At 41.9% G+C, this 16,346-nt stretch overlaps 84 pseudogenes; all 84 read left to right on the top strand.

Moving 5' to 3' along the window:
- The first annotated feature begins 35 nt into the window (after positions 1–35).
- Positions 36–154, top strand: LOC142735112 (5S ribosomal RNA; annotated as a pseudogene).
- Positions 155–221: 67 nt separating this feature from the next.
- On the top strand, positions 222–340 carry LOC142672875 (5S ribosomal RNA; annotated as a pseudogene).
- A 67-nt stretch (positions 341–407) lies between these two features.
- On the top strand, positions 408–526 carry LOC142677547 (5S ribosomal RNA; annotated as a pseudogene).
- A 67-nt stretch (positions 527–593) lies between these two features.
- Positions 594–712, top strand: LOC142677204 (5S ribosomal RNA; annotated as a pseudogene).
- Positions 713–779: 67 nt separating this feature from the next.
- Positions 780–898, top strand: LOC142679596 (5S ribosomal RNA; annotated as a pseudogene).
- A 67-nt stretch (positions 899–965) lies between these two features.
- On the top strand, positions 966–1,084 carry LOC142737952 (5S ribosomal RNA; annotated as a pseudogene).
- Positions 1,085–1,151: 67 nt separating this feature from the next.
- Positions 1,152–1,270, top strand: LOC142737984 (5S ribosomal RNA; annotated as a pseudogene).
- Positions 1,271–1,337: 67 nt separating this feature from the next.
- LOC142685118 (5S ribosomal RNA) lies at positions 1,338–1,456 on the top strand (annotated as a pseudogene).
- A 67-nt stretch (positions 1,457–1,523) lies between these two features.
- On the top strand, positions 1,524–1,642 carry LOC142735567 (5S ribosomal RNA; annotated as a pseudogene).
- Positions 1,643–1,895: 253 nt separating this feature from the next.
- LOC142691583 (5S ribosomal RNA) lies at positions 1,896–2,014 on the top strand (annotated as a pseudogene).
- A 67-nt stretch (positions 2,015–2,081) lies between these two features.
- LOC142706196 (5S ribosomal RNA) lies at positions 2,082–2,200 on the top strand (annotated as a pseudogene).
- A 67-nt stretch (positions 2,201–2,267) lies between these two features.
- LOC142682080 (5S ribosomal RNA) lies at positions 2,268–2,386 on the top strand (annotated as a pseudogene).
- Positions 2,387–2,639: 253 nt separating this feature from the next.
- On the top strand, positions 2,640–2,758 carry LOC142735915 (5S ribosomal RNA; annotated as a pseudogene).
- Positions 2,759–2,825: 67 nt separating this feature from the next.
- On the top strand, positions 2,826–2,944 carry LOC142677426 (5S ribosomal RNA; annotated as a pseudogene).
- A 67-nt stretch (positions 2,945–3,011) lies between these two features.
- On the top strand, positions 3,012–3,130 carry LOC142729212 (5S ribosomal RNA; annotated as a pseudogene).
- Positions 3,131–3,197: 67 nt separating this feature from the next.
- LOC142694596 (5S ribosomal RNA) lies at positions 3,198–3,316 on the top strand (annotated as a pseudogene).
- Positions 3,317–3,569: 253 nt separating this feature from the next.
- On the top strand, positions 3,570–3,688 carry LOC142706329 (5S ribosomal RNA; annotated as a pseudogene).
- A 67-nt stretch (positions 3,689–3,755) lies between these two features.
- LOC142676553 (5S ribosomal RNA) lies at positions 3,756–3,874 on the top strand (annotated as a pseudogene).
- Positions 3,875–3,941: 67 nt separating this feature from the next.
- On the top strand, positions 3,942–4,060 carry LOC142738015 (5S ribosomal RNA; annotated as a pseudogene).
- Positions 4,061–4,127: 67 nt separating this feature from the next.
- Positions 4,128–4,246, top strand: LOC142735746 (5S ribosomal RNA; annotated as a pseudogene).
- Positions 4,247–4,313: 67 nt separating this feature from the next.
- On the top strand, positions 4,314–4,432 carry LOC142703290 (5S ribosomal RNA; annotated as a pseudogene).
- Positions 4,433–4,499: 67 nt separating this feature from the next.
- LOC142678953 (5S ribosomal RNA) lies at positions 4,500–4,618 on the top strand (annotated as a pseudogene).
- A 67-nt stretch (positions 4,619–4,685) lies between these two features.
- LOC142735914 (5S ribosomal RNA) lies at positions 4,686–4,804 on the top strand (annotated as a pseudogene).
- Positions 4,805–4,871: 67 nt separating this feature from the next.
- Positions 4,872–4,990, top strand: LOC142671705 (5S ribosomal RNA; annotated as a pseudogene).
- A 67-nt stretch (positions 4,991–5,057) lies between these two features.
- Positions 5,058–5,176, top strand: LOC142693334 (5S ribosomal RNA; annotated as a pseudogene).
- A 67-nt stretch (positions 5,177–5,243) lies between these two features.
- Positions 5,244–5,362, top strand: LOC142684445 (5S ribosomal RNA; annotated as a pseudogene).
- Positions 5,363–5,429: 67 nt separating this feature from the next.
- LOC142735951 (5S ribosomal RNA) lies at positions 5,430–5,548 on the top strand (annotated as a pseudogene).
- Positions 5,549–5,615: 67 nt separating this feature from the next.
- LOC142731274 (5S ribosomal RNA) lies at positions 5,616–5,734 on the top strand (annotated as a pseudogene).
- Positions 5,735–5,801: 67 nt separating this feature from the next.
- Positions 5,802–5,920, top strand: LOC142665698 (5S ribosomal RNA; annotated as a pseudogene).
- A 67-nt stretch (positions 5,921–5,987) lies between these two features.
- LOC142711983 (5S ribosomal RNA) lies at positions 5,988–6,106 on the top strand (annotated as a pseudogene).
- Positions 6,107–6,173: 67 nt separating this feature from the next.
- LOC142695711 (5S ribosomal RNA) lies at positions 6,174–6,292 on the top strand (annotated as a pseudogene).
- A 67-nt stretch (positions 6,293–6,359) lies between these two features.
- Positions 6,360–6,478, top strand: LOC142738516 (5S ribosomal RNA; annotated as a pseudogene).
- A 67-nt stretch (positions 6,479–6,545) lies between these two features.
- On the top strand, positions 6,546–6,664 carry LOC142735101 (5S ribosomal RNA; annotated as a pseudogene).
- A 67-nt stretch (positions 6,665–6,731) lies between these two features.
- Positions 6,732–6,850, top strand: LOC142672864 (5S ribosomal RNA; annotated as a pseudogene).
- Positions 6,851–6,917: 67 nt separating this feature from the next.
- On the top strand, positions 6,918–7,036 carry LOC142677304 (5S ribosomal RNA; annotated as a pseudogene).
- A 67-nt stretch (positions 7,037–7,103) lies between these two features.
- On the top strand, positions 7,104–7,222 carry LOC142677193 (5S ribosomal RNA; annotated as a pseudogene).
- Positions 7,223–7,289: 67 nt separating this feature from the next.
- Positions 7,290–7,408, top strand: LOC142679585 (5S ribosomal RNA; annotated as a pseudogene).
- Positions 7,409–7,475: 67 nt separating this feature from the next.
- LOC142737951 (5S ribosomal RNA) lies at positions 7,476–7,594 on the top strand (annotated as a pseudogene).
- Positions 7,595–7,661: 67 nt separating this feature from the next.
- Positions 7,662–7,780, top strand: LOC142738013 (5S ribosomal RNA; annotated as a pseudogene).
- A 67-nt stretch (positions 7,781–7,847) lies between these two features.
- Positions 7,848–7,966, top strand: LOC142735745 (5S ribosomal RNA; annotated as a pseudogene).
- A 67-nt stretch (positions 7,967–8,033) lies between these two features.
- Positions 8,034–8,152, top strand: LOC142703279 (5S ribosomal RNA; annotated as a pseudogene).
- Positions 8,153–8,219: 67 nt separating this feature from the next.
- On the top strand, positions 8,220–8,338 carry LOC142678942 (5S ribosomal RNA; annotated as a pseudogene).
- A 67-nt stretch (positions 8,339–8,405) lies between these two features.
- On the top strand, positions 8,406–8,524 carry LOC142735913 (5S ribosomal RNA; annotated as a pseudogene).
- Positions 8,525–8,591: 67 nt separating this feature from the next.
- Positions 8,592–8,710, top strand: LOC142671694 (5S ribosomal RNA; annotated as a pseudogene).
- A 67-nt stretch (positions 8,711–8,777) lies between these two features.
- LOC142693323 (5S ribosomal RNA) lies at positions 8,778–8,896 on the top strand (annotated as a pseudogene).
- Positions 8,897–8,963: 67 nt separating this feature from the next.
- LOC142684434 (5S ribosomal RNA) lies at positions 8,964–9,082 on the top strand (annotated as a pseudogene).
- Positions 9,083–9,149: 67 nt separating this feature from the next.
- On the top strand, positions 9,150–9,268 carry LOC142735940 (5S ribosomal RNA; annotated as a pseudogene).
- Positions 9,269–9,335: 67 nt separating this feature from the next.
- Positions 9,336–9,454, top strand: LOC142731252 (5S ribosomal RNA; annotated as a pseudogene).
- A 67-nt stretch (positions 9,455–9,521) lies between these two features.
- LOC142665692 (5S ribosomal RNA) lies at positions 9,522–9,640 on the top strand (annotated as a pseudogene).
- Positions 9,641–9,707: 67 nt separating this feature from the next.
- LOC142711972 (5S ribosomal RNA) lies at positions 9,708–9,826 on the top strand (annotated as a pseudogene).
- Positions 9,827–9,893: 67 nt separating this feature from the next.
- On the top strand, positions 9,894–10,012 carry LOC142695700 (5S ribosomal RNA; annotated as a pseudogene).
- Positions 10,013–10,079: 67 nt separating this feature from the next.
- On the top strand, positions 10,080–10,198 carry LOC142738515 (5S ribosomal RNA; annotated as a pseudogene).
- Positions 10,199–10,265: 67 nt separating this feature from the next.
- Positions 10,266–10,384, top strand: LOC142735090 (5S ribosomal RNA; annotated as a pseudogene).
- A 67-nt stretch (positions 10,385–10,451) lies between these two features.
- LOC142672853 (5S ribosomal RNA) lies at positions 10,452–10,570 on the top strand (annotated as a pseudogene).
- Positions 10,571–10,637: 67 nt separating this feature from the next.
- LOC142677182 (5S ribosomal RNA) lies at positions 10,638–10,756 on the top strand (annotated as a pseudogene).
- A 67-nt stretch (positions 10,757–10,823) lies between these two features.
- Positions 10,824–10,942, top strand: LOC142677171 (5S ribosomal RNA; annotated as a pseudogene).
- A 67-nt stretch (positions 10,943–11,009) lies between these two features.
- On the top strand, positions 11,010–11,128 carry LOC142679574 (5S ribosomal RNA; annotated as a pseudogene).
- Positions 11,129–11,195: 67 nt separating this feature from the next.
- LOC142737950 (5S ribosomal RNA) lies at positions 11,196–11,314 on the top strand (annotated as a pseudogene).
- Positions 11,315–11,381: 67 nt separating this feature from the next.
- On the top strand, positions 11,382–11,500 carry LOC142737983 (5S ribosomal RNA; annotated as a pseudogene).
- A 67-nt stretch (positions 11,501–11,567) lies between these two features.
- On the top strand, positions 11,568–11,686 carry LOC142677060 (5S ribosomal RNA; annotated as a pseudogene).
- Positions 11,687–11,753: 67 nt separating this feature from the next.
- Positions 11,754–11,872, top strand: LOC142677160 (5S ribosomal RNA; annotated as a pseudogene).
- Positions 11,873–11,939: 67 nt separating this feature from the next.
- LOC142679563 (5S ribosomal RNA) lies at positions 11,940–12,058 on the top strand (annotated as a pseudogene).
- Positions 12,059–12,125: 67 nt separating this feature from the next.
- LOC142737948 (5S ribosomal RNA) lies at positions 12,126–12,244 on the top strand (annotated as a pseudogene).
- Positions 12,245–12,311: 67 nt separating this feature from the next.
- LOC142737982 (5S ribosomal RNA) lies at positions 12,312–12,430 on the top strand (annotated as a pseudogene).
- Positions 12,431–12,497: 67 nt separating this feature from the next.
- On the top strand, positions 12,498–12,616 carry LOC142736536 (5S ribosomal RNA; annotated as a pseudogene).
- Positions 12,617–12,683: 67 nt separating this feature from the next.
- On the top strand, positions 12,684–12,802 carry LOC142717274 (5S ribosomal RNA; annotated as a pseudogene).
- A 253-nt stretch (positions 12,803–13,055) lies between these two features.
- Positions 13,056–13,174, top strand: LOC142709052 (5S ribosomal RNA; annotated as a pseudogene).
- A 67-nt stretch (positions 13,175–13,241) lies between these two features.
- LOC142697550 (5S ribosomal RNA) lies at positions 13,242–13,360 on the top strand (annotated as a pseudogene).
- Positions 13,361–13,427: 67 nt separating this feature from the next.
- Positions 13,428–13,546, top strand: LOC142682069 (5S ribosomal RNA; annotated as a pseudogene).
- A 67-nt stretch (positions 13,547–13,613) lies between these two features.
- On the top strand, positions 13,614–13,732 carry LOC142678931 (5S ribosomal RNA; annotated as a pseudogene).
- Positions 13,733–13,799: 67 nt separating this feature from the next.
- LOC142735912 (5S ribosomal RNA) lies at positions 13,800–13,918 on the top strand (annotated as a pseudogene).
- Positions 13,919–13,985: 67 nt separating this feature from the next.
- Positions 13,986–14,104, top strand: LOC142676939 (5S ribosomal RNA; annotated as a pseudogene).
- Positions 14,105–14,171: 67 nt separating this feature from the next.
- LOC142736772 (5S ribosomal RNA) lies at positions 14,172–14,290 on the top strand (annotated as a pseudogene).
- A 67-nt stretch (positions 14,291–14,357) lies between these two features.
- On the top strand, positions 14,358–14,476 carry LOC142694574 (5S ribosomal RNA; annotated as a pseudogene).
- Positions 14,477–14,543: 67 nt separating this feature from the next.
- Positions 14,544–14,662, top strand: LOC142683546 (5S ribosomal RNA; annotated as a pseudogene).
- A 67-nt stretch (positions 14,663–14,729) lies between these two features.
- On the top strand, positions 14,730–14,848 carry LOC142706317 (5S ribosomal RNA; annotated as a pseudogene).
- A 67-nt stretch (positions 14,849–14,915) lies between these two features.
- On the top strand, positions 14,916–15,034 carry LOC142676542 (5S ribosomal RNA; annotated as a pseudogene).
- A 67-nt stretch (positions 15,035–15,101) lies between these two features.
- LOC142738012 (5S ribosomal RNA) lies at positions 15,102–15,220 on the top strand (annotated as a pseudogene).
- Positions 15,221–15,287: 67 nt separating this feature from the next.
- Positions 15,288–15,406, top strand: LOC142734728 (5S ribosomal RNA; annotated as a pseudogene).
- Positions 15,407–15,473: 67 nt separating this feature from the next.
- LOC142690185 (5S ribosomal RNA) lies at positions 15,474–15,592 on the top strand (annotated as a pseudogene).
- A 67-nt stretch (positions 15,593–15,659) lies between these two features.
- Positions 15,660–15,778, top strand: LOC142678920 (5S ribosomal RNA; annotated as a pseudogene).
- A 67-nt stretch (positions 15,779–15,845) lies between these two features.
- On the top strand, positions 15,846–15,964 carry LOC142735911 (5S ribosomal RNA; annotated as a pseudogene).
- Positions 15,965–16,031: 67 nt separating this feature from the next.
- Positions 16,032–16,150, top strand: LOC142671683 (5S ribosomal RNA; annotated as a pseudogene).
- Positions 16,151–16,217: 67 nt separating this feature from the next.
- On the top strand, positions 16,218–16,336 carry LOC142738425 (5S ribosomal RNA; annotated as a pseudogene).
- Positions 16,337–16,346: the final 10 nt, after the last annotated feature.

The raw sequence follows: 16,346 nt of genomic DNA, 5'->3' as shown, positions 1-16,346 counted from the left end.
TAGTTTAAATAGGACTATGGATTAAAGCATTTAACGTCAATGGCCATTCTAAGCTGAATGTGCCTGCTCTCGTCAGAACGCAGAAGTTACACAGCTTAAGGCCTCGCTAGTACCAGTGTGGGAGACTGTCTGGGAATCCGTGGTGCGGTTGAATTTTTATTATGTCGTTTAGATTTTGTTTCACAATCGATTAAAAAGGACTATGGATTAAAGCATTTAATGTCAATGGCCATTCTAAGCTGAATGTCCCTACTCTCGTCAGATCGCAGAAGTTACACAGCTTAAGGCCTCGCTAGTACCAGTGTGGGAGACTGTCTGGGAATCCGTGGTGCGGTTGACTTTTTATTATGTTGTTTAGATTTTGTTTCACAATAGATTAAATAGGACTATGGATTAAGGCTTTTAATGTCAATGGCCATTCTAAGCTGAATGTGCCTGCTCTCGTCAGATCGCAGAAGTTACACAGCTTAAGGCCTCGCTAGTACCAGTGTGGGAGACTGTCTGGGAATCCGTGGTGCGGTTGACTTTTTATTATGTCGTTTAGATTTTGTTTCACAATCGATTAAAAAGGACTATGGATTAAAGCCTTTAATGTCAATGGCCATTCTAAGCTGGATGTGCCTGCTCTCGTTAGATCGCAGAAGTTACACAGCTTAACGCCTCGATAGTACCAGTGTGGGAGACTGTCTGGGAATCCGTGGTGCGGTTGACTTTTTATTATGTCGTTTAGATTTTGTTTCACAATAGATTAAATAGGACTATGGATTAAAGCATTTAACGTCAATGGCCATTCTAAGCTGAATGTGCCTGCTCTCGTCAGATCGCAGAAGTTACACAGCTTAAGGCCTCGCTAGTACCATTGTGGGAGACTGTCTGGGAATCCGTGGTGCGGTCGAATTTTTATTATGTCGTTTAGATTTTGTTTCACAATCGATTAAAAAGGACTATGGATTAAATCATTTAATGTCAATGGCCATTCTAAGCTGAATGTCCCTGCTCTCGTCAGATCGCAGAAGTTACACAGCTTAAGGCCTCGCTAGTACCAGTGTGGGAGACTGTCTGGGAATCCGTGGTGCGGTTGAATTTTTATTATGTCGTTTAGATTTTGTTTCACAATCGATTAAAAAGGACTATGGATTAAAGCTTTTAATGTCAATGGCCATTCTAAGCTGAATGTGCCTGCTCTCGTCAGATCGCAGAAGTTACACAGCTTAAAGCCTCGCTAGTACCAGTGTGGGAGACTGTCTGGGAATCCGTGGTGCGGTTGACTTTTTATTATGTCGTTTAGATTTTGTTTCACAATAGATTAAATAGGACTATGGATTAAATCATTTAACATCAATGGGCATTCTAAGCTGAATGTGCCTGCTCTCGTCAGATCGCAGAAGTTACACAGCTTAAGGCCTCGCTAGTACCAGTGTGGGAGACTGTCTGGGAATCCGTGGTGCGGTTGAATTTTTATTATGTCGTTTAGATTTTGTTTCACAATCGATTAAAAAGGACTATGGATTAAAGCATTTAATGTCAATGGCTATTCTAAGCTGAATGTGCCTGCTCTCGTCAGATCGCAGAAGTTACACAGCTTAAGGCCCCGCTAGTACCAGTGTGGGAGACTGTCTGGGAATCCGTGGTGCGGTTGACTTTTTATTATGTCGTTTAGATTTTGTTTCACAATCGATTAAAAAGGACTATGGATTAAAGCATTTAATGTCAATGGCCATTCTAAGCTGAATGTGCCTGCTCTCGTCAGATCGCAGAAGTTACACAGCTTAATGCCTCGCTAGTACCAGTGTGTGAGACTGTCTGGGAATCCGTGGTGCGGCTGACTTTTTATTATGTCGTTTAGATTTTGTTTCACAATCGATTAAAAAGGACTATGGATTAAAGCATTTAATGTCAATGGCCATTCTAAGCTGAATGTCCCTCCTCTCGTCAGATCGCAGAAGTTACACAGCTTAAGGCCTCGCTAGTACCAGTGTGGGAGACTGTCTGGGAATCCGTGGTGCGGTTGACTTTTTATTATGTTGTTTAGATTTTGTTTCACAATAGATTAAATAGGACTATGGATTAAGTCTTTTAATGTCAAAGGCCATTCTAAGCTGAATGTGCCTCCTCTCGTCAGATCGCAGAAGTTACACAGCTTAAGGCCTCGCTAGTACTAGTGTGGGAGACTGTCTGGGAATCCGTGGTGCGGTTGACTTTTTATTATGTTGTTTAGATTTTGTTTCACAATCGATTAAAAAGGACTATGGATTAAAGCATTTAATGTCAATGGCCATTCTAAGCTGGATGTGCCTGCTCTCGTTAGATCGCAGAAGTTACACAGCTTAACGCCTCGCTAGTACCAGTGTGGGAGACTGTCTGGGAATCCGTGGTGCGGTTGACTTTTTATTATGTCGTTTAGATTTTGTTTCACAATAGATTAAATAGGACTATGGATTAAAGTATTTAACGTCAATGGCCATTCTAAGCTGAATGTGCCTGCTCTCGTCAGATCGCAGAAGTTACACAGCTTAAGGCCTCGCTAGTACCAGTGTGGGAGACTGTCTGGGAATCAGTGGTGCGGTTCACTTTTTATTATGTCGTTTAGATTTTGTTTCACAATCGATTAAAAAGGACTATGGATTAAAGTATTTAATGTCAATGGCCATTCTAAGCTGAATGTGCCTGCTTTCGTCAGATCGCAGAAGTTACACAGCTTAAGGCCTCGCTAGTACCAGTGTGGGAGACTGTCTGGGAATCCGTGGTGCGGTTGACTTTTTATTATGTCGTTTAGATTTTGTTTCACAATAGATTAAATAGGACTATGGATTAAAGCATTTAACGTCAATGGCCATTCTAAGCTGAATGTGCCTGCTCTCGTCAGATCGCAGAAGTTACACAGCTTAAGGCCTCGCTAGTACCAGTGTGGGAGACTGTCTGGGAATCCGTGGTGCGGTTGACTTTTTATTATGCCGTTTAGATTTTGTTTCACAATAGATTAAATAGGACTATGGATTAAATCATTTAACGTCAATGGCCATTCTAAGCTGAATGTGCCTGCTCTCGTCAGATCGCAGAAGTTACACAGTTTAAGGCCTCGCTAGTACCAGTGTGGGAGACTGTCTGGGAATCCGTGGTGCTGTTGAATTTTTATTATGTCGTTTAGATTTTGTTTCACAATCGATTAAAAAGGACTATGGATTACAGCATTTAATGTCAATGGCCATTCTAAGCTGAATGTCCCTGCTCTCGTCAGATCGCAGAAGTTACACAGCTTAATGCCTCGCTAGTACCAGTGTGGGAGACTGTCTGGGAATCCGTGGTGCGGTTGATTTTTTATTATGTCGTTTAGATTTTGTTTCACAATCGATTAAAAAGGACTATGGATTAAAGCATTTAATGTCAATGGCCATTCTAAGCTGAATGTGCCTTCTCTCGTCAAATCGCAGAAGTTACACAGCTTAAGGCCTCACTAGTACCAGTGTGGGAGACTGTCTGGGAATCCGTGGTGCGGTTGACTTTTTATTATGTCGTTTAGATTTTGTTTCACAATCGATTAAAAAGGACTATGGATTAAAACATTTAATGTCAAAGGCCATTCTAAGCTGAATGTGCCTGCTCTCGTCAGATCGCAGAAGTTACACAGCTTAAGCCCTTGCTAGTACCAGTGTGGGAGACTGTCTGGGAATCCGTGGTGCGGTTGACTTTTTATTATGTCGTTTAGATTTTGTTTCACAATCGATTAAATAGGACTATGGATTAAAGCATTTAACGTCAATGGCCATTCTAAGCTGAATGTGCCTGCTTTTGTCAGATCGCAGAAGTTACACAGCTTAAGGCCTCGCTAGTACCAGTGTGGGAGACTGTCTGGGAATCCGTGGTGCGGTTGACTTTTTATTATGTCGTTTAGATTTTGTTTCACAATCGATTAAAAAGGACTATGGATTAAAGTATTTAATGTCAATGGCCATTCTAAGCTGAATGTGCCTGCTTTCGTCAGATCGCAGAAGTTACACAGCTTAAGGCCTCGCTAGTACCAGTGTGGGAGACTGTCTGGGAATCCGTGGTGCGGTTGCCCTTTTATTATCTCGTTTAGATTTTGTTTCACAATAGATTAAATAGGACTATGGATTAAAGCATTTAACGTCAATGGCCATTCTAAGCTGAATGTGCCTGCTCTCGTCAGAACGCAGAAGTTACACAGCTTAAGGCCTCGCTAGTACCAGTGTGGGAGACTGTCTGGGAATCCGTGGTGCGGCTGACTTTTTATTATGTCGTTTAGATTTTGTTTCACAATCGATTAAAAAGGACTATGGATTAAAGCATTTAATGTCAATGGCCATTCTAAGCTGAATGTGCCTCCTCTTGTCAGAACGCAGAAGTTACACAGCTTAAGGCCTCGCTAGTACCAGTGTGGGAGACTGTCTGGGAATCCGTGGTGCGGTTGACTTTTTATTATGTCGTTTAGATTTTGTTTCACAATAGATTAAATAGGACTATGGATTAAAGCATTTAACGTCAATGGCCATTCTAAGCTGAATGTGCCTGCTCTCGTCAGATCGCAGAAGTTACACAGCTTAAGGCCTCGCTAGTACCAGTGTGGGAGACTGTCTGGGAATCAGTGGTGCGGTTCACTTTTTATTATGTCGTTTAGATTTTGTTTCACAATCGATTAAAAAGGACTATGGATTAAAGTATTTAATGTCAATGGCCATTCTAAGCTGAATGTGCCTGCTTTCGTCAGATCGCAGAAGTTACACAGCTTAAGGCCTCGCTAGTACCAGTGTGGGAGACTGTCTGGGAATCCGTGGTGCGGTTGACTTTTTATTATGTCGTTTAGATTTTGTTTCACAATAGATTAAATAGGACTATGGATTAAAGCATTTAACGTCAATGGCCATTCTAAGCTGAATGTGCCTGCTCTTGTCAGAACGCAGAAGTTACACAGCTTAAGGCCTCGCTAGTACCAGTGTGGGAGACTGTCTGGGAATCCGTGGTGCGGTTGAATTTTTATTATGTCGTTTAGATTTTGTTTCACAATCGATTAAAAAGGACTATGGATTAAAGCATTTAATGTTGATGGCCATTCTAAGCTGAATGTCCCTGCTCTCGTCAGATCGCAGAAGTTACACAGCTAAAGGCCTCGCTAGTACCAGTGTGGGAGACTGTCTGGGAATCCGTGGTACGGTTGACTTTTTATTATGTTGTTTAGATTTTGTTTCACAATAGATTAAATAGGACTATGGATTAAGGCTTTTAATGTCAATGGCCATTCTAAGCTGAATGTGCCTGCTCTCGTCAGATCGCAGAAGTTACACAGCTTAAGGCCTCGCTAGTACCAGTGTGGGAGACTGTCTCGGAATCCGTGGTCCTTTTGACTTTTTATTATGTCGTTTAGATTTTGTTTCACAATAGATTAAATAGGACTATGGATTAAGGCATTTAACGTCAATGGCCATTCTAAGCTGAATGTGCCTGCTCTCGTCAGATCGCAGAAGTTACACAGCTTAAGGCCTCGCTAGTACTAGTGTGGGAGACTGTCTGGGAATCCGTGGTGCGGTTGACTTTTTATTATGCCGTTTAGATTTTGTTTCACAATAGATTAAATAGGACTATGGATTAAATCATTTAACGTCAATGGCAATTCTAAGCTGAATGTGCCTGCTCTCGTCAGATCGCAGAAGTTACACAGCTTAAGGCCTCGCTAGTACCAGTGTGGGAGACTGTCTGGGAATCCGTGGTGCTGTTGAATTTTTATTATGTCGTTTAGATTTTGTTTCACAATCGATTAAAAAGGACTATGGATTACAGCATTTAATGTCAATGGCCATTCTAAGCTGAATGTCCCTGCTCTCGTCAGATCGCAGAAATTACACAGCTTAAGCCCTCGCTAGTACCAGTGTGGGAGACTGTCTGGGAATCCGTGGTGCGGTTGACTTTTTATTATGTCGTTTAGATTTTGTTTCACAATCGATTAAAAAGGACTATGGATTAGTGCATTTAATGTTAATGGCCATTCTAAGCTGAATGTGCCTGCTCTCGTTAGATCGCAGAAGTTACACAGCTTAAAGCCTCCCTAGTACCAGTGTGGGAGACTGTCTGGGAATCCGTGGTGCGGTTGACTTTTTATTATGTCGTTTAGATTTTGTTTCACAATCGATTAAAAAGGACTATGGATTAAAGCATTGAATGTCAATGGCCATTCTAAGCTGAATGTGCCTGCTCTCGTTAGATCGCAGAAGTTACGCAGCTTAACGCCTCGCTAGTACCAGTGTGGGAGACTGTCTGGGAATCCGTGGTGCAGTTTACTTTTTATTATGTCGTTTAGATTTTGTTTCACAATAGATTAAATAGGACTATGGATTAAAGCATTTAACGTCAATGGCCATTCTAAGCTGAATGTGCCTGCTCTCGTCAGATCGCAGAAGTTACACAGCTTAAGGCCTCGCTAGTACCAGTGTGGGAGACTGTTTGGGAATCCGTGGTGAAGTTGACTTTTTATTATGTCGTTTAGATTTTGTTTCACAATAGTTTAAATAGGACTATGGATTAAAGCATTTAACGTCAATGGCCATTCTAAGCTGAATGTGCCTGCTCTCGTCAGAACGCAGAAGTTACACAGCTTAAGGCCTCGCTAGTACCAGTGTGGGAGACTGTCTGGGAATCCGTGGTGCGGTTGAATTTTCATTATGTCGTTTAGATTTTGTTTCACAATCGATTAAAAAGGACTATGGATTAAAGCATTTAATGTCAATGGCCATTCTAAGCTGAATGTCCCTACTCTCGTCAGATCGCAGAAGTTACACAGCTTAAGGCCTCGCTAGTACCAGTGTGGGAGACTGTCTGGGAATCCGTGGTGCGGTTGACTTTTTATTATGTTGTTTAGATTTTGTTTCACAATAGATTAAATAGGACTATGGATTAAGGCTTTTAATGTCAATGGCCATTCTAAGCTGAATGTGCCTGCTCTCGTCAGATCGCAGAAGTTACACAGCTTAAGGCCTCGCTAGTACCAGTGTGGGAGACTGTCTGGGAATCCGTGGTGCGGTTGACTTTTTATTATGTCGTTTAGATTTTGTTTCACAATCGATTAAAAAGGACTATGGATTAAAGCCTTTAATGTCAATGGCCATTCTAAGCTGGATGTGCCTGCTCTCGTTAGATCGCAGAAGTTACACAGCTTAACGCCTCGATAGTACCAGTGTGGGAGACTGTCTGGGAATCCGTGGTGCGGTTGACTTTTTATTATGTCGTTTAGATTTTGTTTCACAATAGATTAAATAGGACTATGGATTAAAGCATTTAACGTCAATGGCCATTCTAAGCTGAATGTGCCTGCTCTCGTCAGATCGCAGAAGTTACACAGCTTAAGGCCTCGCTAGTACCATTGTGGGAGACTGTCTGGGAATCCGTGGTGCGGTCGAATTTTTATTATGTCGTTTAGATTTTGTTTCACAATCGATTAAAAAGGACTATGGATTAAAGCATTTAATGTCAATGGCCATTCTAAGCTGAATGTCCCTGCTCTCGTCAGATCGCAGAAGTTACACAGCTTAAGGCCTCGCTAGTACCAGTGTGGGAGACTGTCTGGGAATCCGTGGTGCGGTTGAATTTTTATTATGTCGTTTAGATTTTGTTTCACAATCGATTAAAAAGGACTATGGATTAAAGTATTTAATGTCAATGGCCATTCTAAGCTGAATGTGCCTGCTTTCGTCAGATCGCAGAAGTTACACAGCTTAAGGCCTCGCTAGTACCAGTGTGGGAGACTGTCTGGGAATCCGTGGTGCGGTTGCCCTTTTATTATCTCGTTTAGATTTTGTTTCACAATAGATTAAATAGGACTATGGATTAAAGCATTTAACGTCAATGGCCATTCTAAGCTGAATGTGCCTGCTCTCGTCAGAACGCAGAAGTTACACAGCTTAAGGCCTCGCTAGTACCAGTGTGGGAGACTGTCTGGGAATCCGTGGTGCGGCTGACTTTTTATTATGTCGTTTAGATTTTGTTTCACAATCGATTAAAAAGGACTATGGATTAAAGCATTTAATGTCAATGGCCATTCTAAGCTGAATGTGCCTCCTCTTGTCAGAACGCAGAAGTTACACAGCTTAAGGCCTCGCTAGTACCAGTGTGGGAGACTGTCTGGGAATCCGTGGTGCGGTTGACTTTTTATTATGTCGTTTAGATTTTGTTTCACAATAGATTAAATAGGACTATGGATTAAAGCATTTAACGTCAATGGCCATTCTAAGCTGAATGTGCCTGCTCTCGTCAGATCGCAGAAGTTACACAGCTTAAGGCCTCGCTAGTACCAGTGTGGGAGACTGTCTGGGAATCAGTGGTGCGGTTCACTTTTTATTATGTCGTTTAGATTTTGTTTCACAATCGATTAAAAAGGACTATGGATTAAAGTATTTAATGTCAATGGCCATTCTAAGCTGAATGTGCCTGCTTTCGTCAGATCGCAGAAGTTACACAGCTTAAGGCCTCGCTAGTACCAGTGTGGGAGACTGTCTGGGAATCCGTGGTGCGGTTGACTTTTTATTATGTCGTTTAGATTTTGTTTCACAATAGATTAAATAGGACTATGGATTAAAGCATTTAACGTCAATGGCCATTCTAAGCTGAATGTGCCTGCTCTTGTCAGAACGCAGAAGTTACACAGCTTAAGGCCTCGCTAGTACCAGTGTGGGAGACTGTCTGGGAATCCGTGGTGCGGTTGAATTTTTATTATGTCGTTTAGATTTTGTTTCACAATCGATTAAAAAGGACTATGGATTAAAGCATTTAATGTTGATGGCCATTCTAAGCTGAATGTCCCTGCTCTCGTCAGATCGCAGAAGTTACACAGCTAAAGGCCTCGCTAGTACCAGTGTGGGAGACTGTCTGGGAATCCGTGGTACGGTTGACTTTTTATTATGTTGTTTAGATTTTGTTTCACAATAGATTAAATAGGACTATGGATTAAGGCTTTTAATGTCAATGGCCATTCTAAGCTGAATGTGCCTGCTCTCGTCAGATCGCAGAAGTTACACAGCTTAAGGCCTCGCTAGTACCAGTGTGGGAGACTGTCTCGGAATCCGTGGTCCTTTTGACTTTTTATTATGTCGTTTAGATTTTGTTTCACAATAGATTAAATAGGACTATGGATTAAGGCATTTAACGTCAATGGCCATTCTAAGCTGAATGTGCCTGCTCTCGTCAGATCGCAGAAGTTACACAGCTTAAGGCCTCGCTAGTACTAGTGTGGGAGACTGTCTGGGAATCCGTGGTGCGGTTGACTTTTTATTATGCCGTTTAGATTTTGTTTCACAATAGATTAAATAGGACTATGGATTAAATCATTTAACGTCAATGGCAATTCTAAGCTGAATGTGCCTGCTCTCGTCAGATCGCAGAAGTTACACAGCTTAAGGCCTCGCTAGTACCAGTGTGGGAGACTGTCTGGGAATCCGTGGTGCTGTTGAATTTTTATTATGTCGTTTAGATTTTGTTTCACAATCGATTAAAAAGGACTATGGATTACAGCATTTAATGTCAATGGCCATTCTAAGCTGAATGTCCCTGCTCTCGTCAGATCGCAGAAATTACACAGCTTAAGCCCTCGCTAGTACCAGTGTGGGAGACTGTCTGGGAATCCGTGGTGCGGTTGACTTTTTATTATGTCGTTTAGATTTTGTTTCACAATCGATTAAAAAGGACTATGGATTAGTGCATTTAATGTTAATGGCCATTCTAAGCTGAATGTGCCTGCTCTCGTTAGATCGCAGAAGTTACACAGCTTAAAGCCTCCCTAGTACCAGTGTGGGAGACTGTCTGGGAATCCGTGGTGCGGTTGACTTTTTATTATGTCGTTTAGATTTTGTTTCACAATCGATTAAAAAGGACTATGGATTAAAGCATTGAATGTCAATGGCCATTCTAAGCTGAATGTGCCTGCTCTCGTTAGATCGCAGAAGTTACGCAGCTTAACGCCTCGCTAGTACCAGTGTGGGAGACTGTCTGGGAATCCGTGGTGCAGTTTACTTTTTATTATGTCGTTTAGATTTTGTTTCACAATAGATTAAATAGGACTATGGATTAAAGCATTTAACGTCAATGGCCATTCTAAGCTGAATGTGCCTGCTCTCGTCAGATCGCAGAAGTTACACAGCTTAAGGCCTCGCTAGTACCAGTGTGGGAGACTGTTTGGGAATCCGTGGTGAAGTTGACTTTTTATTATGTCGTTTAGATTTTGTTTCACAATAGTTTAAATAGGACTATGGATTAAAGCATTTAACGTCAATGGCCATTCTAAGCTGAATGTGCCTGCTCTCGTCAGAACGCAGAAGTTACACAGCTTAAGGCCTCGCTAGTACCAGTGTGGGAGACTGTCTGGGAATCCGTGGTGCGGTTGAATTTTCATTATGTCGTTTAGATTTTGTTTCACAATCGATTAAAAAGGACTATGGATTAAAGCATTTAATGTCAATGGCCATTCTAAGCTGAATGTCCCTACTCTCGTCAGATCGCAGAAGTTACACAGCTTAAGGCCTCGCTAGTACCAGTGTGGGAGACTGTCTGGGAATCCGTGGTGCGGTTGACTTTTTATTATGTTGTTTAGATTTTGTTTCACAATAGATTAAATAGGACTATGGATTAAGGCTTTTAATGTCAATGGCCATTCTAAGCTGAATGTGCCTGCTCTCGTCAGATCGCAGAAGTTACACAGCTTAAGGCCTCGCTAGTACCAGTGTGGGAGACTGTCTGGGAATCCGTGGTGCGGTTGACTTTTTATTATGTCGTTTAGATTTTGTTTCACAATCGATTAAAAAGGACTATGGATTAAAGCCTTTAATGTCAATGGCCATTCTAAGCTGGATGTGCCTGCTCTCGTTAGATCGCAGAAGTTACACAGCTTAACGCCTCGATAGTACCAGTGTGGGAGACTGTCTGGGAATCCGTGGTGCGGTTGACTTTTTATTATGTCGTTTAGATTTTGTTTCACAATAGATTAAATAGGACTATGGATTAAAGCATTTAACGTCAATGGCCATTCTAAGCTGAATGTGCCTGCTCTCGTCAGATCGCAGAAGTTACACAGCTTAAGGCCTCGCTAGTACCATTGTGGGAGACTGTCTGGGAATCCGTGGTGCGGTCGAATTTTTATTATGTCGTTTAGATTTTGTTTCACAATCGATTAAAAAGGACTATGGATTAAAGCATTTAATGTCAATGGCCATTCTAAGCTGAATGTCCCTGCTCTCGTCAGATCGCAGAAGTTACACAGCTTAAGGCCTCGCTAGTACCAGTGTGGGAGACTGTCTGGGAATCCGTGGTGCGGTTGAATTTTTATTATGTCGTTTAGATTTTGTTTCACAATCGATTAAAAAGGACTATGGATTAAAGCATTTAATGTCAATGGCCATTCTAAGCTGAATGTGCCTGCTCTCGTCAGATCGCAGAAGTTACACAGCTTAAAGCCTCGCTAGTACCAGTGTGGGAGACTGTCTGGGAATCCGTGGTGCGGTTGACTTTTTATTATGTCGTTTAGATTTTGTTTCACAATAGATTAAATAGGACTATGGATTAAGGCTTTTAATGTCAATGGCCATTCTAAGCTGAATGTGCCTGCTCTCGTCAGATCGCAGAAGTTACACAGCTTAAGGCCTCGCTAGTACCAGTGTGGGAGACTGTCTGGGAATCCGTGGTGCGGTTGACTTTTTATTATGTCGTTTAGATTTTGTTTCACAATCGATTAAAAAGGACTATGGATTAAAGCCTTTAATGTCAATGGCCATTCTAAGCTGGATGTGCCTGCTCTCGTTAGATCGCAGAAGTTACACAGCTTAACGCCTCGATAGTACCAGTGTGGGAGACTGTCTGGGAATCCGTGGTGCGGTTGACTTTTTATTATGTCGTTTAGATTTTGTTTCACAATAGATTAAAAAGGACTATGGATTAAAGCATTTAACGTCAATGGCCATTCTAAGCTGAATGTGCCTGCTCTCGTCAGATCGCAGAAGTTACACAGCTTAAGGCCTCGCTAGTACCATTGTGGGAGACTGTCTGGGAATCCGTGGTGCGGTCGAATTTTTATTATGTCGTTTAGATTTTGTTTCACAATCGATTAAAAAGGACTATGGATTAAAGCATTTAATGTCAATGGCCATTCTAAGCTGAATGTCCCTGCTCTCGTCAGATCGCAGAAGTTACACAGCTTAAGGCCTCGCTAGTACCAGTGTGGGAGACTGTCTGGGAATCCGTGGTGCGGTTGAATTTTTATTATGTCGTTTAGATTTTGTTTCACAATCGATTAAAAAGGACTATGGATTAAAGCTTTTAATGTCAATGGCCATTCTAAGCTGAATGTGCCTGCTCTCGTCAGATCGCAGAAGTTACACAGCTTAAAGCCTCGCTAGTACCAGTGTGGGAGACTGTCTGGGAATCCGTGGTGCGGTTGACTTTTTATTATGTCGTTTAGATTTTGTTTCACAATAGATTAAATAGGACTATGGATTAAATCATTTAATGTCAATGGCCATTCTAAGCTGAATGTGCCTGCTCTCGTCAGATCGCAGAAGTTACACAGCTTAAGGCCTCGCTAGTACCAGTGTGGGAGACTGTCTGGGAATCCGTGGTGCGGTTGAATTTTTATTATGTCGTTTAGATTTTGTTTCACAATCGATTAAAAAGGACTATGGATTAAAGCATTTAATGTCAATGGCCATTCTAAGCTGAATGTGCCTGCTCTCGTCAGATCGCAGAAGTTATACAGCTTAAGGCCCCGCTAGTACCAGTGTGGGAGACTGTCTGGGAATCCGTGGTGCGGTTGACTTTTTATTATGTCGTTTAGATTTTGTTTCACAATCGATTAAAAAGGACTATGGATTAAAGCATTTAATGTCAATGGCCGTTCTAAGCTGAATGTGCCTGCTCTCGTCAGATCGCAGAAGTTACACAGCTTAATGCCTCGCTAGTACCAGTGTGGGAGACTGTCTGGGAATCCGTGGTGCGGCTGACTTTTTATTATGTCGTTTAGATTTTGTTTCACAATCGATTAAAAAGGACTATGGATTAAAGCATTTAATGTCAATGGCCATTCTAAGCTGAATGTCCCTCCTCTCGTCAGATCGCAGAAGTAACACAGCTTAAGGCCTCGCTAGTACCAGTGTGGGAGACTGTCTGGGAATCCGTGGTGCGGTTGACTTTTTATTATGTTGTTTAGATTTTGTTTCACAATAGATTAAATAGGACTATGGATTAAGTCTTTTAATGTCAAAGGCCATTCTAAGCTGAATGTGCCTCCTCTCATCAGATCGCAGAAGTTACACAGCTTAAGGCCTCGCTAGTACTAGTGTGGGAGACTGTCTGGGAATCCGTGGTGCGGTTGACTTTTTATTATGTTGTTTAGATTTTGTTTCACAATCGATTAAAAAGGACTATGGATTAAAGCATTTAATGTCAATGGCCATTCTAAGCTGGATGTGCCTGCTCTCGTTAGATCGCAGAAGTTACACAGCTTAACGCCTCGCTAGTACCAGTGTGGGAGACTGTCTGGGAATCCGTGGTGCGGTTGACTTTTTATTATGTCGTTTAGATTTTGTTTCACAATAGATTAAATAGGACTATGGATTAAAGCATTTAACGTCAATGGCCATTCTAAGCTGAATGTGCCTGCTCTCGTCAGATCGCAGAAGTTACACAGCTTAAGGCCTCGCTAGTACCAGTGTGGGAGACTGTCTGGGAATCAGTGGTGCGGTTCACTTTTTATTATGTCGTTTAGATTTTGTTTCACAATCGATTAAAAAGGACTATGGATTAAAGTATTTAATGTCAATGGCCATTCTAAGCTGAATGTGCCTGCTTTCGTCAGATCGCAGAAGTTACACAGCTTAAGGCCTCGCTAGTACCAGTGTGGGAGACTGTCTGGGAATCCGTGGTGCGGTTGACTTTTTATTATGTCGTTTAGATTTTGTTTCACAATAGATTAAATAGGACTATGGATTAAAGCATTTAACGTCAATGGCCATTCTAAGCTGAATGTGCCTGCTCTCGTCAGATCGCAGAAGTTACACAGCTTAAGGCCTCGCTAGTACCAGTGTGGGAGACTGTCTGGGAATCCGTGGTGCGGTTGACTTTTTATTATGCCGTTTAGATTTTGTTTCACAATAGATTAAATAGGACTATGGATTAAATCATTTAACGTCAATGGCCATTCTAAGCTGAATGTGCCTGCTCTCGTCAGATCGCAGAAGTTACACAGCTTAAGGCCTCGCTAGTACCAGTGTGGGAGACTGTCTGGGAATCCGTGGTGCTGTTGAATTTTTATTATGTCGTTTAGATTTTGTTTCACAATCGATTAAAAAGGACTATGGATTACAGCATTTAATGTCAATGGCCATTCTAAGCTGAATGTCCCTGCTCTCGTCAGATCGCAGAAGTTACACAGCTTAATGCCTCGCTAGTACCAGTGTGGGAGACTGTCTGGGAATCCGTGGTGCGGTTGATTTTTTAATATGTCGTTTAGATTTTGTTTCACAATCGATTAAAAAGGACTATGGATTAAAGCATTTAATGTCAATGGCCATTCTAAGCTGAATGTGCCTTCTCTCGTCAGATCGCAGAAGTTACACAGCTTAAGGCCTCACTAGTACCAGTGTGGGAGACTGTCTGGGAATCCGTGGTGCGGTTGACTTTTTATTATGTCGTTTAGATTTTGTTTCACAATCGATTAAAAAGGACTATGGATTAAAACATTTAATGTCAAAGGCCATTCTAAGCTGAATGTGCCTGCTCTCGTCAGATCGCAGAAGTTACACAGCTTAAGCCCTTGCTAGTACCAGTGTGGGAGACTGTCTGGGAATCCGTGGTGCGGTTGACTTTTTATTATGTCGTTTAGATTTTGTTTCACAATCGATTAAATAGGACTATGGATTAAAGCATTTAACGTCAATGGCCATTCTAAGCTGAATGTGCCTGCTTTTGTCAGATCGCAGAAGTTACACAGCTTAAGGCCTCGCTAGTACCAGTGTGGGAGACTGTCTGGGAATCCGTGGTGCGGTTGACTTTTTATTATGTCGTTTAGATTTTGTTTCACAATCGATTAAAAAGGACTATGGATTAAAGTATTTAATGTCAATGGCCATTCTAAGCTGAATGTGCCTGCTTTCGTCAGATCGCAGAAGTTACACAGCTTAAGGCCTCGCTAGTACCAGTGTGGGAGACTGTCTGGGAATCCGTGGTGCGGTTGCCCTTTTATTATCTCGTTTAGATTTTGTTTCACAATAGATTAAATAGGACTATGGATTAAAGCATTTAACGTCAATGGCCATTCTAAGCTGAATGTGCCTGCTCTCGTCAGAACGCAGAAGTTACACAGCTTAAGGCCTCGCTAGTACCAGTGTGGGAGACTATCTGGGAATCCGTGGTGCGGCTGACTTTTTATTATGTCGTTTAGATTTTGTTTCACAATCGATTAAAAAGGACTATGGATTAAAGCATTTAATGTCAATGGCAATTCTAAGCTGAATGTGCCTCCTCTCGTCAGAACGCAGAAGTTACACAGCTTAAGGCCTCGCTAGTACCAGTGTGGGAGACTGTCTGGGAATCCGTGGTGCGGTTGACTTTTTATTATGTCGTTTAGATTTTGTTTCACAATAGATTAAATAGGACTATGGATTAAAGCATTTAACGTCAATGGCCATTCTAAGCTGAATGTGCCTGCTCTCGTCAGATCGCAGAAGTTACACAGCTTAAGGCCTCGCTAGTACCAGTGTGGGAGACTGTCTGGGAATCAGTGGTGCGGTTCACTTTTTATTATGTCGTTTAGATTTTGTTTCACAATCGATTAAAAAGGACTATGGATTAAAGTATTTAATGTCAATGGCCATTCTAAGCTGAATGTGCCTGCTTTCGTCAGATCGCAGAAGTTACACAGCTTAAGGCCTCGCTAGTACCAGTGTGGGAGACTGTCTGGGAATCCGTGGTGCGGTTGACTTTTTATTATGTCGTTTAGATTTTGTTTCACAATAGATTAAATAGGACTATGGATTAAAGCATTTAACGTCAATGGCCATTCTAAGCTGAATGTGCCTGCTCTTGTCAGAACGCAGAAGTTACACAGCTTAAGGCCTCGCTAGTACCAGTGTGGGAGACTGTCTGGGAATCCGTGGTGCGGTTGAATTTTTATTATGTCGTTTAGATTTTGTTTCACAATCGATTAAAAAGGACTATTGATTAAAGCATTTAATGTCGATGGCCATTCTAAGCTGAATGTCCCTGCTCTCGTCAGATCGCAGAAGTTACACAGCTTAAGGCCTCGCTAGTACCAGTGTGGGAGACTGTCTGGGAATCCGTGGTACGGTTGACTTTTTATTATG

The sequence above is a fragment of the Rhinoderma darwinii genome, chromosome 1, assembly GCF_050947455.1.
Source record: "Rhinoderma darwinii isolate aRhiDar2 chromosome 1, aRhiDar2.hap1, whole genome shotgun sequence".
In the NCBI taxonomy this organism is placed as follows: domain Eukaryota; kingdom Metazoa; phylum Chordata; class Amphibia; order Anura; family Rhinodermatidae; genus Rhinoderma; species Rhinoderma darwinii.
This window is presented reverse-complemented; position numbering and strand designations above follow the sequence as displayed.